Source organism: Lissotriton vulgaris, chromosome 3_1 (genome assembly GCF_964263255.1).
Source record: "Lissotriton vulgaris chromosome 3_1, aLisVul1.2, whole genome shotgun sequence".
Taxonomy (NCBI): Eukaryota; Metazoa; Chordata; class Amphibia; order Caudata; family Salamandridae; genus Lissotriton; species Lissotriton vulgaris.
The window spans coordinates 393874114-393893644 of record NC_141689.1 but is presented as its reverse complement, the minus strand read 5'-3'; positions in this window follow the sequence as shown (position 1 = coordinate 393893644).

Here is a 19531-nt window from a genome sequence, read left to right as displayed (position 1 = left end):
ATTATTTAGGGAGATTATTAGTGCTCTTTGTACCCCATTTAGGAGATGGATCCAGCTATGTTGTGTACCTAATACTCTAGCTATTAAGGACTGCTTTTAGTCATGGTTCATTCTCTCCTCCACCTCTCCACCACTGAATTTCCCTTGCAACAGTATAGAGAAGAGTAATGCACCTCTACACCCAGGTAAGCCATAGTATCCCTATATGCTTTTGGGGTGAAAGCAGGGCCCTGGTCCAGGTGGATAGTAGTGCATGCATGTGCTCAGATAAAGACTTGAAAATCATTAATAACAGTGCACGCATCAGCCAAATGTTATGGCCACACCCAGAGGAACCTTGAGCAATGGCCAACTGCAAGCAGAATAAACGTAAACGCTCCATAAAAATTAGTGGAACCGAAATTCTCCAAATAAATGCAGCTGAAAGGTTTGTTGGAAATCAACAGGTGTGTCTTCGGTGGACGAGCCATGGTGGAACTTTTAATTTGTTGGTAATTGTCACAACAAAGTACAAATTCCTTTGTCTGTTTATATAAGTCATGCCACCAGAATGTTTGCTGTAGTAACAAAATAGTGGCCGCCACACCAGCATATGCAGAAGTGACACCACCATGCACAGCTATTATCAAGACTAGCCTGTAGTCTTTGGTGGGAATCAAATGATCATTAACCCCTGGTTGTGTAACAAAGATAACTTTTTGTTTACTTAAATAGTATGTGTATTTAGCTGGAAAGCCGCTAGGCATTTGTGGTTAGAATTTCCCGTCCAACATTACACCAAGAATGGAGGAGCATGGAGCTGAATATCGGTGCTTAGTCCCTATAGCAGGTTGGGCTGAGTTGTTGGTATAAATGATTTATTTATACTGCTCAAGAGTCTAAAGATTTCTGTGCATGGGATAAACATGCTCATATTGAAAGAAATCTTGTGTTTATAAAGACGTGTCAAAGAGAATGTTTGCATCCACAGTTGTTAGGGATGTTGCCCATTGTATTCATCTAAGATGGACGGCTTTAGCATTTGGAACACTTGCTATTGTGTGACTGGAATGGGTGTAATGACAATGATACATTTCTCTTGTGCTTGTTGCCTTTCTTTTAATATAGTCATCTGCACCACATTCAGTATTTTTACAGTGGATGCAAAATGCATCTCCGCATTGGAATATAAATGAGATATATATGCAATTGCCACTGTCTCACCTCCCTTAAAAGTGATGTCTGTAAAGCCTTGGGCACCCATGACTTTATGGATCACCAGGGTTGTAGTATTTAAGCCTGTATGTAAGCTACATGTTGCAAGCAAATCATATTATACAGATCTGAGTATGTCTGTGTGTTCTGATGTCCATTGTGTACTGGAAACATCAAGATGAATGAATTCATATAATGACTTAATGTATGGTGCATAATCAAGTATGTATGTTCTACCAAAATTAAGAAGTCTTAACAAGGACTGCAGTTTCCTTAGAGTATGTGGTGGTTGTAGAAGAGCACACTACTCTAGGAATACTGGAGCAAGGCTTTATCCCTCATGGGTAAATTTGTATCCCAGAAACTGTACACTCAGAAATGCTATATTAGCTCTCTTAAACTTGAACTTATAACCAGATTTGGTACAACCCAATATTTTGCAATCTACACTGGCCAAATGTGTGTTTAACTCATCATCTATCAGGTAGATATCATCTACATAGGACAATGCTTCTGGGTCAATATCATGTTGGCTTGGCACAATGAGGGCACCAAGCAGTCTAGGACTGGTATTATACCTCATGGAAAGTTAAAAAAAAAAGCACCACTGGAATCACAGCACAGAGAAGGCAGTCCAAATCCTGCTCTCAGCTGCTATATGGTGGCAGAAAAAAAACATTGAAAATATTGAAGGTTGTTTTGTATATTTTATGGACTTTGGGCCACATGTATCAAACAATGTTGCATTTGCAAATGGTGCCAATCAGTAATTTTGACCATTTGCAAATGCAAAATAGCCTTTCAAGAGGCTTTGTAGTCGCAATTTTAGGTCATCGCAAAAATAGCGATGACCTAAAATTGTTATTACAAATAGGGAATCACAATTTGTGATTCCCTTAATACATGCACCATACATTTTCTAGATGCAAACTGTGCATTCAGGAAAATGCTATATTCACTGACTCCAAGTCCGTGATGACCATGTGCAAATTTTGAAAAATGCACAGAAATGCATTTTTTAAAGTGCCATGTAGCAAACATGACCCTAGGGCATGTTTGCAGTTTACACATGCCTATTTGATCTTTTGGGGAATATCAAGGGGGGCCTCAGACCCCCGGGCACCCCTGGATTTGCATCAACTAATGTGTGATTACCATTTAGTTATTTGCAAATAAGCTAATGCAAAACCATTCGCACCTATGGCCCTTCATGCCCATTAGAACGAATGGAGTGGTATTACCTAATAGCAATTGCCTATTTAATGAATCGCTATTTGGTAATATTGAGGAATCTCTAAATATTTGGTGATTCCTTACATTCATAGCTTTTTGCAATTACCAAATAGCGATTTGGTAAAAATTGCTATTTATCAGTCGCAAAATGCTTTTTTGAAACAACTGGCCCTATATTTTGTGCTGTACTCTGTGTTGTTTGTATTGCAAATGTGAGTATATGGCTATTCAAAAGACTGTGCAAATGTGCGTGCAGACTATAGATGTTCCTGCGTGTTCCCACTCCCTGTGACCGCCTCCCAGCTGTCCGGCCCTCCCCCAACCCCTACTTTATTATGGACGCTGCGTGGCTGTGCAGCTTGTCTGCTGAAGGCAAGCCTGTCTGCACCCCTACCACAACCTGCACAGGGAACCCTGGCCCTCCAGCCCACCAGTGCTACAGCTCCTCGGCTCTCTACACACTCAACATCAGCAAGAACAACTGCAAGCTCTCCTTACCTCTCGACACACATGGACCCTTCACCTGCCATCACTGCCGTCACTCTTTCTCCTTCACTGAGACCCAGGACCCTCCCCCGCACTCCAGCAACCACTCCATCACACCCCAAACCCTGCGATGCATCCTCCTCAATGTCCGCTCCCTCCACAGACATGCTTAAATCTGGGATCTACTCACCAGCACCTCCACGGACATCGCCTTCCTCTCCGAAACCTGGACAAATGCCATCCCTGGACCAGACATTGAGATAGGCATTCGAAATCACCCCTGACAGACCACCCCAACCGCCCCTGGGGAGGAATTGACATCGCCCATAAGGCCAACCTTGGTATGAGCACCTACACTGACGGGATGACAGACCTGATGGAACACCACCACTTCAAGATACAGACTAACCTGTCTACCACCCTCTGTGGCATCCTCATCTACAGACCCCTTGGACCCTGCACAACTTTCCCCAAATCCATCACCGGCATTATCACACCACATGCCATCGACTACATCTTGCTGGGAGACCTCAACTTCCACCTGGACAACCTCTAAGACCCCAACTCCACCTCCCTCCTGGACAACCTCCACATCATAGGACTCAAACAGATCGCACCGGAACCAACGCACTCAGCAGGACACACCCTCGATCCCATCTTCACAGCAGGGAACACCATCACCTTCAGCCACACCTCCTAACTCCCATGGACCACTGCTGTGTTCACTTCACCTTTAACCCCTTTGCCGCGGCTGCGATTTCTCTGCAGTGCAGCACTTCCGCAAAACGGGCGGGGCCGCGTCGACCGTTGGACTTTCGCAGCACCAGGGAGGTAGTGCTCGCGATGGCCGGCGGCAGCAGGGAAGGGGTTAAAACCAAGATCTCCTGCAGACACCCACACCAGCTCCAGTGCAGGAATTGGAACAAGATCTCCAATGACCAGCTTGCCGCTGCCCTCAGCAGCCCCACTCCTGCTGCCAATGACGATGACCCTACCACCGCTGCCCGAACTCTACACAACTGGATCACCGACTGCACCAACACCATCGCTCCCCTAAAGAAAGACTCCAACCCACATGCCAAGAAAGCCATCTGGTTCTCCACCGAAGTCAGGGACTCCAGATGCACCTGCAGATGCCTAGAAAAGCTAGTGAGGAACTCCAAAGCCCTTGTAGACCTCGACAACCTCAAAAAGGCCATCACCGCCTAACACACACTTATCAGACACTCAAGGAAGAAAGCACTCCAGGAAGCATCTCCACCAACGCAGACAATAGCGCGGAACTCTTCTGCATCATCAACGAGTTCGACCAACCCAACAATGAGACTACAGACATCCCACCCTCCAAGGGCCTGTGCGACAGACTCAGCGCCTTCTTTCACCACAAAATCAAGACCATCTATGACAACTTCGAGGACAACAACCCTCACGAGGAACCCCCTCTCACTGTACCCAGCACCACACAGCTGACCCTAGAAAGCTGCACAGCCCTCAGCACCGAAGACACCCTGAAGACTATGAAGACCATCCACTCCGGAGCCCCTACGGATCACCACATTTACCACAGAGCCACAGATATCAACACCCCCAAGCTCCAATGAATCATCAACCTCTCATTCGAGAGCCCCTCCTTCCCCGACATCTGGAAACACGCCAAGATCAACCTTCTCCAGAAAAAACCCTCGGCGGACCCTACCGACCTCAAAAATTTCAGAACAATCTCCCTACATATCCAGCTAAGTGATGGAAAAAAGCTGTCAACAGTCAGCCGGCCGCCTTCATAGAAGAAAACATTATCCTCGACTCCTCCCAATCAGGCTTCAGGAAGAACCACAGCACTGAATCCACCTTTCTCACAGCAACAGCTGACATCTGCTCCCTCTTCAACAGAGGAGAGACTGTGGCCGTCATCTGCTTGGACCTCTTCGCAGCCTTCAACACAGTTTGTCATCGCACCATAGCCTGCAGACTCCATGAACAAGGCCCTCAACTGGATCTGCTCCTTTCTCTCCGGCAGAACTCAATGGGTCAGACTCCCATCTTTCCTCTCAGAACCCACACCAACCACCTGCAGAGTCCCACAAGGATCCTCCATGAGCCTGACCCTATCCAATTTCTACATGGCCCCGCTCGCATCCATCGTCAGATCACATGGACTCAACATCATATCGTACGCAGGCAGCACCCAACTCATCCCCTCCCTATCCAACGAACCCAACACCACCAAAGACAACTTTCAAAACAGAATGGAAGTAGTCGCCACGTGGATTATGAACCGCTGCCTACAACTCAACACAGGCAAAACCGAGGTGCTCATCATAGACCCACATCCCGACGCCTGGAACGACACCTTGTCACCCCTGGGAACTCCCTCTCCCCCATGGTCCGCACATGCAACCTTGGAATCATCATGGACTCAGAACTCAAAATGGATCACCAGATCAATGCGTCACCTCTTCCTGCTACCACACCCTCTGCCTATTCCAAAAGACCTTCAACTGGATTTCCACCAAACATAGGAATATGCTTGTTTGACCTTATAGGGGACAAGTATAGAAAATGATGGGTGTATAACATCTTTGTCTTGGGGGAAGTTTGTACAAACTCCAAGGAGCAATCAACCTCCGCTAAGAGAATGTCATATGATAAAGTAAGATTTTCCCAGATTTTTACCTGATTGTGCTATATGTCACCCTCAATTTGTATATCCAAAATATATAATCTGTCTGGAGGGGCTATGAGCCTGTCTGGGGTTTTAACTGTAACATATTGATCAGTTGCTAACGCTACCAAAAACTACTGGAAATTCTGGCGCACTATAGTGACTTCTGCCATGCTGTTGAGGGGAGTCACCATCCACCTTCTGTTCAGGATGAGAGTTCTCATTGTTTGTGGCATACTTTACAATAAAAGTCACAACCTTCTTTTCTTTTCATTGGGGTTTAAGTTGAGGAGGTTTTTCATACTTCTTTACCTTCACATTAGACAAGAATAGCGAGTCCCTTTTTGTTTTCACATACTCTTCCTGTCTGTGCTCAGAATACCCTCCTCTCTTGTAGTGTTTCTCAGATGAGTCCTGAAAGGAACTAGAAGGACAAGTATTGAAAGCTGATACCTTTCAGGGGCTTTCAACTGTGTGCGGTTTAGCCAATTATAGCATGTGTTGGAGGGCGGTGGTGCCTCCCCAAGATCCTGCTTTTTCTTAAGGTTTGAGGTTGTCCCGTTGTTTTTTTAACAAACTCCGGGTTCTGCTTGGCAGTGTCCTTGTCAGAAACAGGTTTGCCAAATTGTGGTTGATTTGGTCTGGTTCTCAATTTTTGCGACCTATATAAGTATATACTTCAGCAATAATTATAGGTAGCTCATGTTCCTGGCTGACTGGTGCAACCTGAGCGAGCCTCTGGCTAACAGCCAAAAATTACACTTTGCCCTTTATGTTAGACTGAATCACAGAGGAGACAACGGGAAAGTTACTCATTAATTTCATCCCCAATCCAAGGTAGCAGCTGTCCTGGTTTCATTCTGTATTTGTTTTAACACCTCCAGCAAGCCTGACATAGATGGAGTACCATGTGTGATGGTACAGACTGCACCAAAGACTAAGCCCCAAGTGTTACAGTCACCTATTTGGGGAACAATCCCATGGGGTAAGCACATAGTCAATATTCTCTGTTTATCTTGTGGTCCTGTAAGGGGAAAAACAGCTTTAATTTGATTTATTATTTGGGCTATCCAAAAAGACATTTCCTCACAATTTGCCAACATTTTACCAATAATTGGATGAATATTGACAGGACTTATTGCAGGTACTGCAGGCAACTGTGGTTGACCTGCCAAAGCTAACCTTGCTGGGACAGCCATTAGGTGCGTGAAACATACTGAGTTAAGCATCTGTATAGTCTATCTAGACCATTGTATAATTATTGTGTCTCTTTAACATTGAGACTCTGTAGGTTAGGGAATGGTGTATTACTAGTTAACATTGCCCAGGTAGCCCCTTCAATACTAAGGTGACCCAGGCATACAGGATCTAGTACATGGGTGCCTCAGAACTAATTTGATGTTCTCAATGAAATGTTCCTGTATTAGCATCCACAGCTGTAAAATTGACTTCTAACCATTAGGCATCGTGAGCTTCAACCACGGACCTTATGTCACTGCCTACATTGCCAAGGCCATGAACATTTAAATATGCATGGGCTGCATGTCTGCAATTATCAGTAATTGGTTTAGGCTGTGGCTGAGCCATTAAGAAAATAGAAATGGAAACATAGTGCAAACACTAATATTGGTAATCCCTTTAAAGGTTCAAACTTGAACAACCAGCAGAAAATTAGTGCTTCCTAAAATACTTTACACGATTAATCACCAACACCACAAACATCTCCAGAGGAGGTGTATGAGTATATGGGTACGGACAAGTACTACTTAGGAAACCCGTTAAATTAGTACCCATCAAGTGGTGCCATGTTGTGGGGATTCTGCTGGTAAGCAGAACTGTGCCTTGGGATGACAGGATATCAGAATATAAGGACTGTGTCTCTCTACCATGTCAGTATCCATTGGCCCATATCCTGGCTAGCTGACAGTGTCTCACCTGAACTCCTAACCTTCCCAGAGTAGCAAGTGATTTTGGCAAACCTAGAACATGGCCCTCTAGTCCCCAACCAAACTGTGGAAACATCATCACCTTTCGTCTCTCACTCATGCATGTCCTTAGTAAACAAAGGAAAGACACAATGAAAGTTTGCAATACATTTTTTGGAACTATTGGAGTCTATTATGAAGCATATGTGCTGCGATAAGTAGGCAAATAAAACTAAGCAGCATAATCAGTATTACTTGCAAGCTGTATACAATGAACAGCTATGGCAAATTATATTTCTGTCTAGGCCTACCCTCACTATGTGAGCAAAAGAGGCATATTAGTGATCTTTGGGACTGGCAATGGACCTCATACATGACATGCGTTTGTTCCAGGACAGGTCTCTCTGCCAGAATTCTCCTTTCTGCCCACGTGCAGACAGAATCCCAAGAAGAGTCACTGAATAACAAAAAAGCATGTACACCGTATTTCGAAAATAATGTCACAAAAACACAAGTGTTATGTGTAGCTGTGCAAGCAGTAGCAGCCTAAAACATCTAATACTTCAAACTAAGGGAGAACCAAAGTGGGCCCAGAAGGGACAAGACTACAGAACCTTAGATTAGGGAGTTTGAAATAATTTGGTTACAGTTGTGTGTGTGTTCGGATCCAGTCACTGCCCTGGTGTGTCTTGGTCCCTTAACGATATCTGCTGAATATTCATTGTAGCTCATTGTTAATGTGTTTACTTCTCATTATATTCAGAGACACCCTTCTCCTCACGTCCTGCACTGCCTTGTCTTGCCCACCCCGGTCCACCATGGGTGTGTGCCGTTTGAGTGGAGGGCGTACCTGGAAGCAGGCAGACCAATTGCCAGGCCCTTCTGATCCGTGGGAGGGCGGAGCCAGGCTCCTGCGCTCGCCACTATTTCAGACCAATGTGCAGCGGCCGTGCAGCAGACGAGTGTAGTTTGCGTGCCGATGGCGCGCCGAAGGCAAGCCTGTCTGCGCCTGTCTGCGCCCGTCTGCGCCCGTCCGCAAGCGGCCTGGGCCCAGGGCCAGAACCCCTACATGTGACAAACCAGCCCCAAACAACACCCACTATTATACGCGAGATGAACTACTAGCATACTCGCATAACAGAGGCACCAGTTTGCTTCGTGCACCCCGGCCTCACGTACGGCCCAATTTCATGCCATACTTGTAAGTGGTGTAGCCTGGGCCGAAGCCTGACAGGCAGAAAGACCACCCCAAACTCCAACAACTTATCCTGCATTTATTTTAATGCAAGATCAGTCTCAAAGCATTCCCACATTCGGGACATTCTCAATGAAAGAAACCCTGACCTAGTTTTCATTACGGAAACCTGGCTGGATGACAATAACTCTCCGGCCACACTACCGGCCAATTATAAAATGGTTAAACAAGATAGGATTGGCCAGAAGGGAGGAGGGGTAGCAATTATTTTTAAAGAACACCTGACCCGACAGCCTGTTCAAATGGCACCATAGAAAGATCACGAAATATTACCTTTCCAACTAGTCCTGGACGGCCTGACTATACTGGCAGGCACTGTGATCTTTAATCCCCCTCACTCAACTCCTCCCGGTATGCATGACATACAAAAATTACATAGTGATAGGGGATTTTCATGTACACTTTGAAAATAAAGATAACTTGGTTGCATCTCAATTGGAGAGTGACATGCAAATTCTTGATCTTAAGCAGTGGATCAGAGGGCCCACACACATAGCAGGACATACCGTCTACCTACTTTTTACTAATATTGAAGCCACTCATATCAAAGAGATCAAACCACTACTATGGACAGTCCACTCACTTGTATCATTCACTCTCGGCATACCAGTGAAATTAGCTAAACCTGGCAAGCCTCTACTGTCAACAAAACGTGCCTGGAAACTAGTCACCAAAACATCATTTCATTCTAATTTCTCACATCAACATATACATGCACTAGATGACCTCCCCGTGAATGCGGGCGCCCACACTCTTGAAATGAAAATTAGTTCAACACTGGACACACTGGCCCCCAAACAAAAACAAAAACTTATGAAACCACTAAGACCAGCTACAGAGAAGTGGTATATACCACAACTCAAAGTGCTCAAAAGAAAGTGTCAAAGTTTAGAACACCAATGGAGATTATCAAAAGAGGACTTAGACAGACTGAGGTATAAACCTGAACTTAAGGCTTACTGTCATGCAAAAAAAAGTGCCAAAAAAATACTATGCACAGCGAATTAATGGTAACTGCAATACGGTAAAAGAGCTATATAAAATAGTGAAAGAACTCAGCAAACCTGCTGGCCTGAATCAATCCTTGCCCCTATAAATGTAAGACTGCGAAAAGATAAGCAATTTCTTTTCAGGTAAAATTAGCAAAATCGACTCCACTTTTAGTCCCACTATACAAACGGACATAACTAGTTGGGATTTCCAGACCCCGCATCCAGAAGCACCATCAGAAATGAGTAACTTCACACCCCTGACAGAAAGTGAGGTTCTTAAGGCAATGAGCGAAGTAAAATCTGGCTCTCCCCTGGACCCCTGGACCCCTGCTTCCATGTTTTCTTTGCTCAGATTGCCTCCACATATGCCACACAGCTGTTCAACAATTCCCTCAAAACAGCCACCTTTCCTGATAATTTGTAACAGGCCATAGTAATCCCCCGCTGAAAAAAGCCGGATCAGACGTCCTCAATCCTGAGAACTAACTGTGAAAAATAAATACAAACTTGGTGAACATTATCGGCGCCATCTTGCCCCCTTTTCCAAGCCCATTCGTGCGCGTAAGCGGCAGCCATTTTGAGCACCATGGCCTCCCTGCCCCTCGCTGATAGCCAGCGCGTCTCTCTCTCTCTTAACCTCGCAAGCATTCCCCCGCACGCTGACAACCCCCCGCTCTCTCATGCCCTGGGTCATAAACCCCTCTTCAGCGCAGCTTCACCACGGAATCCCATCCTGTTCCCAGCGCGACACCTCCCTTCACTCCTTTCATGGCCTCAAACCCTTTTGATGCAAACCCCTTTTTCTGTGTCCCCGTTTGTCTTCCTTGTTCCCAGGCCGCCACCTGGCCCTGCGGATACTGTTTATTACCCCGTACAGTAGGAAGCTTCCCCTCCCCATCAAAAGACCCCCGAACCGATCAAAGCCCCCACCCCATGAGATCCGATCAACCCCATGCATTCCGTGAATCGGCGGAATGCCCTGCTGTGCGACAACCATCACCTGTTGTGACCGGCGTGGGGAATCCAACTGTAAATGTGTGTGGGAACGGGCCTGCAGGGGAGATTCCGAGGATGTTCTTTTTAATACTAAAGTGTTGCAAGAATGTGTTATGTGCAATAAAGGTCATAAACCCTAGTATAAGAGGCCAGGCCTCAGAGATGTGGTTAGAGCACCTCGTGACGATACTTGCTGTCTGAATTGATGTGTTCTCCTCCGGAGAGAATAAAATCCTCGTTTCCCGCCTTCCAGTCTCCAGCGCCTGCTTCTTCATTGATTAATATTGGTGGGTCATAGAGGCGAGACCGCCGGGCAACATAAAAGGGTTTTTGGTTACCGGTTGTCTTTGGAACCCTTTTTAACAATTGGCGTCCCAAACGTGGGGCCCATCAGCGACTCGTGGATCCAGTGGGAGAGGTCCCGACGACAGAGTGAACGACTGCAACGATCGGAAGGTACCCTGTCCGATAGACCCTCGTCTGACAGCCGATCATCCGAACTTCACTGGTTCCGAACAGACCTCTCTCGAGTGATCTACGGTCCTGACTGGGAACCATCAGGAGTGCCACAAGAATTACGAAGAGAAGAGGACGATCGGGCGCTGGATTCGGAAGACGAGAAACTGTCCATGCGGTCCGGGTAAGGTCGTGTAAACACGACGAATTGCGAAAGTGATAGATAGTTGAAAGTGATTGATAATTGTTGAGAAAATACTAGTATTACTTCGTGTTAATTTATTGGAGATTCACTGTCTACAAACGGAGAAACAACAGGCTCTCCCTTTATAAACAGCGAAGGATAGGTACGCACCCGTCGGACCTATCTTTCTCCCCCACTGAACAATTGCCCCTTCCCCCCATTGATTAACTGTTATAGATTGTTTTCTGGAGATTCTCTGTCTGCAAACAGGGAAAAATAGGCCCCCTCTTTGCAGATAGTGAAAGGGTAGGTGACGCGAACCTTAGCGAGCCTACTTATTCTCCCCATTGACCATATTGATTTTTTATTTTTGGCCTAACATTGATTGATTGCTCAGAATTGGTTTATGAGGTATTCACTACGTGCAAACAACGTAGAATAGAAATATTCTGTCTAGTCTTTGCGCGCAGTGATAAGATAGGTAGTGCTGACTATTATCCCATTGTGATCCGTCATGCCTGTCTTCTCCCCACTGGTTAGTAGCCTGTTTTACCCGGACCGCTTATTAGAGATGAACCATCCGGCTCCGCTGGAGGGCACCCCTAATAAGGACATGTTCATGAAGCATGGATTAATTGCTATAGCCTATAGTGAGCTGTGGCATAAATATACGAAAAAGGATCGAGAAAGACAGTGGCCACTGAGAGGATCCTTTGATCTCGACAAGATAGAAACAGTAGAAATAGCCCTTCGTAGGAATGAAACAACACCTATTATGCTCGATAGTCTCGGTATGTGGCACAAAGAAGCCACGCGACGAAGGGAAGGCGACGAATTCAGAAAAGGTGAGGGGACACGACGGACAACCCTCCAAACGTCTAGTAGGCAAAGGGAAGGGCCAGCGATGGCACAGTCCCGAGGAGTAGACATGAAAAGCGAACGGTGTAAAGGGATGTGCCGACAAGCCAACCCCGGAACACAACGACCCGAAGGTAATCCCCCGACATTACGCACAGGACGGACAGATTTAAAACAAAACCAATGTGCTTTCTGTAAATGTCTTGGACACTGGAAAGCCCAATGCCCGACTCTGCAAAGCATAGGTAAGAATGGAGGGTTGACAGAAAGGACGGACCGACAGAAAGGAAAAGGACGTGAGATAAAAACCAATCAGACTAGTGCAGACAGAACAGACAGGACCACCCCGTTTGATTATGCTCGATGGCACAGATTTCGTCAGACCAATTTTAACGACATGTTAGAGTTCTGGGACTGATTGCTCTCTGTTGCTCCCCCACTCTGAAAAACAAACACAACTGCAGGTCAGTGTAAACAACCCCCCGTTAGAGAAAAGACTCAAGAAAGCCAAGCGTCTATTATATAACTCAGGATTTAATTACGGTAAAACACACAACCAACAGTAAATAGAATAACTAGTAGAACTTTCTAGAAAACAAACTTTACTAATAGGAAAAATACAAAACATATTATGCTCACTCCGGAAGTCTTCCAATGTAACAGTTTGATGGTCCCGCCCATCCGAAACACATAGCACGTGTGGGGCGGGGCCTGCCAGCAACCATGAGCCCAAAAAGAGATTGCTGGCGAGAAGGTACTGGAGACCCCACACAGCGGGCAATGAAATGGTCTTCCCATATTGCCCTTCCAGGGATGGCGTCCCCCGGACCGCGAGTAGGGAGGGGGCGGATGAAAGTGACCCCCTCCCTTGTATCTCCTGGTCCGGCCATCACGAATTCCTCCATCGAACGGATGCAGGGTGGGCAGGGAGGAAGAGGCGACGCGGACGAGCCTCTTCCACCTCCACAGGTAGGAGGCTTCCCTGCCCTGGCCCGACGCCGATGTCCTCCAGCCGGGCGACGGCCATATTTCCGCAACACAGGACACACAATGCCCGACTCGTATATTTTCTCAGTACAGGATATACAAGACCCGGCTGGTATACTTGCGTAGTACAGGACACACAATGTCCGACGGGCATATTTACGGAGCACCGGATGTACAGTGGTCCCCCAAGAGTCGGAATCAGGGGTGTAGGGTGGTCATCATGTGCGCCCCTGATTCCAAGGGACGGTGTAGGATGCGCCGGGAGAGGGAGACGGCACGGGTGAGCCTCCCTCACCTCCCCAGATGAAGGCTCCACTGCTGCACCCTGGCGCCCTGAACCAAAATGTCCTGCTCCAACCGCATGATGCTCTGTCTTTCGCCATCACAAGAAGTTTTCCTCCACTCCTGATGGATACGGCAAAGGTGGCTGCCACAGGGTCTCAAAATGGCGTCTGGGCCCTCGAAAGGCGGGTCTAGGCCGCTGGAGTAACTTTGTCCGAAATTGCAACTCGGGCACTCGCCCATCTGGGCGCAAGCCCCCACCATCGACAAAACATCCCCTCGACTTTGAAGATTCTACCAAAGTCCCAAGAGCCCTCGGCCCCTTCAGGCTTCCGGCGAGGAACAGTTGCATTGATCTCAAATGAAATAACCACGGCACAGCAACAAGATGGCGGTGCTCTCGTGTCTGCATCAGCTTCCGTCTGAACCACCCAGGAACATTATGGGCTAACGAACTCGAGCAAGTTCCGGCTGAACATCAACATGACCCGGTAAGAGAGACTTTACCCCCTCCCTCTCTTGATTGACGGTCCACACCACCAGCCCCTTTGTTAGCACAGTTTTCTTTTGGACTACCGAAAGGGACTCTGGTCCAACCGCCAATTGTCGGGGATATTTTGCCCCTGATGCTACTTCCGGACTAAACCGGCCTCGCCCAAAATGGCGCTGGTATCAATGGAAACTTACGGATGCCTCGTGGTGTTCCTTAGCTAATGAAACTTGATGTACTAAGATATATATGTATATATATGAACCATTGCGCACTCGATGTTAAAGGGAGGAGGGTTCACTTGGCAAACATTTAAGAAGGATTCCGTAAAATGTTGATTTCAATGAACAAATTATTTTTGATATTTGTAGTAACTGATACATAACGTCGCTTACGATGCACACCTGCGGTGTACATCTAGGAAATGTGATTATGATGAACTTGACTGTGTTTCCATTTATGAACTGAAATGCCCCTGATTCCTTCGTCACGCAATGAAATGTTTTTGGTTACTTGCAAATAATTAATTAGACCATTTTTACATGTTCTTGTGCTATAAAATAACCCCTACTGTATGTGCTTCCATCGACGACATGTCAGGCCAAAATATGAATTGCGCTCTCACATTTTTCGTACTGAATAATTCTACAAATAAAGGTCTTAAAAAGCTATGGATAGGCATCGCGTACTTTTGTAAATGCGGGTATCGGTGGGAGGGTTTTTCTGTGCGCAACTGTTCTGCTCTTTTTTAAGGTTATCCGAGAAATGGTTGTTCGGCCCTGGGTTGATGGTCAAATCGAAGGTATGATACGCTGCCTCCAAGATATGCGACTAAGCTCAGGAACTGACGTATGAAGAAGGACCTCGACTTCAGAGAATGGGTAAAGTAAAATGGTGTGATTGATAAAATGTTATAAGGATATGGTGGTCGAAGGTACTAAGGTACAGGGTTGAACGAAGAACTGGTATGCCTTAAGAACATCACAGCTTTGGGAATGATTTAGGGATCCCGATGACCGGATACATCTACGAAACCGGGTACCTCGCGCTAGGCACCTCTGATTCCTCTTTTTAGCGTTTTTCACTACACACGATCCTTAATACCATCCTCGGACCTCCCCATGAACCACCTATCACATTGCCTGCCCCCATGACTTTAGGAAACCAAAACCCTAAGGGATTATATCCCGAAGAGATAAGTACGAGTATGTGGTAAGTAAAGGACTTTCGTGCCCATACATTTGATGTGTTCGAATGTTGTCCCCCTACCTCCCCCTTTTTTTCCCCCTTTTTCCCTCTGCAGGTTACATTAGAATCCCGATTAGAGTATCATAAGGGATCTGGAACCACGTCACGCCCGATGCATGAAGACGGACTAGCGCTGCAAAACGACACAACAAGGACGCTCTACCCAATGCGACCTTTTTACCTGATCTAATACTCTTCTGTCCCAAAACTGCATGCTTTCTACCTCCTAACATAGACCCGAAACGTCTAACGTTGGGTAACGCACTGAATAGCCCAAACAATACACGGTCATTCCCCATGTCACACGTGTACTGTTTGGCCTATTGTCTCTCTCTCTCTCTCTCTCTCTCCCTCTCTCTCTCTCTCTCTCTCTCTCTCTCTCTCTCTCTCTCTCTCTCTCTCTCTCTCTCTCTCTCGCTCACTCTTCCACTCCTCCATACTTTCCCTCTTCCTAGCAACTGGCACCTAATTGGCGAACCTGGTGCACCTCCTGATTGGCCCCAAATACCACAAGTATTTGCACAAATTTGTCCTAAATAGAATTGTATCGGTACCACGTTACTACCTCTCCTTTTCTACTAAAATATGGATGAAATTTAAATTGACCGATAGGAAAGGGACAGGTAAGACGACTAAGGTTCCCTAAATTTGACCCACTCTCAGGGAACTATTTGTCAGTGGCTTCTATGATAAAATATGTCTGTGGTAATGCGACCATCCCCATTGGAAATTGTCCCCGTACCCCAAGCTGTAAGAAATGATCGAGACACCCCCATCTACCCAAAATGCCCCTAGTTTGGTATCAGCTGCCTTGAACGAGAACTTGAAAAACGCCCCTTGCTCCGATTCACTGTGTCCTTAATCGTTTTTCATAAGATCCCACCTTCCCCGAGGATAAGTTTAATAATTATAGCAAACCACCCCCCCCCGAGTTTTTTTGTAGTAACCAGGTTGCGAGGATTTATATAGAAAGTTAGAAAGATGTATGCAAAGTTAAAAATTAGATCGAAAATCGAAAGACCTCGTTGCTGTAAGCCTTGCTGAAAATAAAATGTTTTGATGTAATGAAGACTTGTTTAGCCTATGTTCATCCCTCAGAAGGTTGCCTATCAGACTATGGTGAATAGCACGTTGCACTTTTTGTAAAATACAAGGCCCTGAAGACTAGCCTAGCCTTGCAAGACTCGTACTAGGGAAATGGGTCTCTGCCAGAAGAACTGACATCTACTATAATAGACATATGACAAATGAACGTAATAATCATCAAAGCGTCAAAGAATTAGCCAACAAAAGGAAGTTGTAAGGAATCCAACAAATCCATCATCAATTGTTTATACGTAAGCCGCAAAAATCTCAAATGTAGCGAGTGCTTACCCCAGTTGCTTGGTGTTGGGAGAGAAATAGATTTATGTAATTACCTTCTTCTGCAATATCTCTAAAGACTGTCTTTTCAAAACTCATTTAAGGGTATCACTGTCGGAGGAGAAAGAGACCGGATGTGGGAGCACGCGGCCTGACTGCGGATTGTGGAACATCAGCGACGGAGGCCGAGGCGAGACCACAGCAGTATGGAGACGCCGGACGGGGCACTGTTTCAGACAAAGCTAAAGGAAAGGGCTGACCTGAAGCCCCTGCTCTATGATCAACGTGTGCCAAAAAGCCCCCGCTCTCTGAACATGGTCACGGACTCGCCTGACGCAAAACTCTCCACCTCCCCCTGATCTGTTCCCGACTTGGCCTTGCTCCATCCCCTCCTCCTCCGACCTACCATAAGGACTGTTCACACCCGCACCTTTCCACCCGAACTCCCAAGTTCCTCCAAATCCTACTAAGCTACCCAGAGAAGAGTACTCCCTGCGTCAGAAGGGAGGGAGCTCCGACTAAGTAGACCACGAACTATGTTAAATCCCAGAACGGTGACCTAGAACTCCACCAAGGGTCGCCCCCGAAGAAAAGATAAACAAAGTCTGTGGTTCTGCCCGCTACCAAGCACCTTGAAGATGATGGAAGCAACAGGAAATGCCCACCACAGAGACTCAAGAAACGAACAGATCTCACAATTCTGGAACAAATTGCATTTTCCATTGCAAATCTATGCTCTGCATTGCGGAAGAAGATGCACCTGCCCCAAAACCATAACGCCTTCCTCCTATGAGGCCTGGCGAAACAAGACAAAATGTACCCCTGTCCGCAGACCTCCAACGACTCAATCCACACGAGCATTTCTGTTGATAGGTAATCCAGGTGTTCAACAGTGCCGACAGAAGACGACAAGAGGACAACGAGAACTCTGATATTTTTACTGTATCTCATTTCTCTCCCAACCACCATTGGACTGACTATGCACCCGCCGTATACAAAAAGGACTTACTTATATGATAACTTACCAGTTCTTATTCTATGATCTGTACCCAACGCCCTCGCTACGTAATTCTAGTCTGATATTGCATTACGATGACTTTTTCTGCAACCAACTTAACGATGAACCCGCCTACTAACTGATGAGATTTTTCAATATGATGTTTATAATGTGATGTTTATGTACAGTTCTTTCGCCTAAGTCCCCTCTCCCTTACTTATGATCGCTGCATATAGGTGTAGATAGGAAATAGGCCAGCAAGATGTCTTGGAAATGTTAAAGGGAGGACTGTGAAAAATAAATACAAACTTGGTGAACATTATCGGCGCCATCTTGCCCCCTTTTCCAAGCCCATTCGTGCGCGTAAGCGGCAGCCATTTTGAGCACCATGGCCTCCCTGCCCCTCGCTGATAGCCAGCGCGTCTCTCTCTCTCTTAACCTCGCAAGCATTCCCCCGCACGCTGACAACCCCCCGCTCTCTCATGCCCTGGGTCATAAACCCCTCTTCAGCGCAGCTTCACCACGGAATCCCATCCTGTTCCCAGCGCGACACCTCCCTTCACTCCTTTCATGGCCTCAAACCCTTTTGATGCAAACCCCTTTTTCTGTGTCCCCGTTTGTCTTCCTTGTTCCCAGGCCGCCACCTGGCCCTGCGGATACTGTTTATTACCCCGTACAGTAGGAAGCTTCCCCTCCCCATCAAAAGACCCCCGAACCGATCAAAGCCCCCACCCCATGAGATCCGATCAACCCCATGCATTCCGTGAATCGGCGGAATGCCCTGCTGTGCGACAACCATCACCTGTTGTGACCGGGGTGGGGAATCCAACTGTAAATGTGTGTGGGAACGGGCCTGCAGGGGAGATTCCGAGGATGTTCTTTTTAATACTAAAGTGTTGCAAGAATGTGTTATGTGCAATAAAGGTCATAAACCCTAGTATAAGAGGCCAGGCCTCAGAGATGTGGTTAGAGCACCTCGTGACGATACTTGCTGTCTGAATTGATGTGTTCTCCTCCGGAGAGAATAAAATCCTCGTTTCCCGCCTTCCAGTCTCCAGCGCCTGCTTCTTCATTGATTAATATTGGTGGGTCATAGAGGCGATACCGCCGGGCAACATAAAAGGGTTTTTGGTTACCGGTTGTCTTTGGAACCCTTTTTAACATATCATCCAATCTCCCAACTTCCTTATCTATCCAAAGTTTTAGAGAAACTGGTAAATAGGCAACTGTCACACTACCTAGAAACCAATAACGTATTGGATCCATCACAGAAGGTTTTCTGGGCTACTAACAGCACGGAGGCCACGCTGCTGGCAGTGCTAGGCAATATCAGAGCATGCACTGATCAAGGTGGAGCAGTTGCTGATATTGTTGGACCTGTCGGCAGAGTTCGACGCGGTCTCACACAATAGAATGCTGGAAATCCTTTATGATAAGGGAATTCACTCCAACACCCTGCAATGGTTCAGATCATTCTTAAGTAATTGAACTTAATCAGTTCGCCTGGGCCAATTTCAATCTAAATCCAGCACCACCAGCGGCGGCGCCCAAAGGAGGCATCATTAAGCCCCACTTTATTTAACTCCTATGTTTCATCTCTGACCAAGATAAGCAGGAAGTGGAGAATAGGCATCTGTTCGTATGCAGATGATACCTAACTGATGGTTGCACTGGAAGAAAGGCCTGAAGTCTCCAAACAAAAACTGCATAATTGCCTAACAGAGATGGCACAATGGATGCACGAACACTGATTAATACTAAATGCGGGGAAATCCGAGATTCTAGTTTTCAGAGGAGCCAGGCTTTTCTGGGATGCCACGTGGTGGCCACAAACACTGGGCACTGCCCCAAGTCCTAAACAATATCCAAAAAACCTGGGTTTCATTATCGACGACGCCTTATCCATGAAGGACCATGTGCGGAC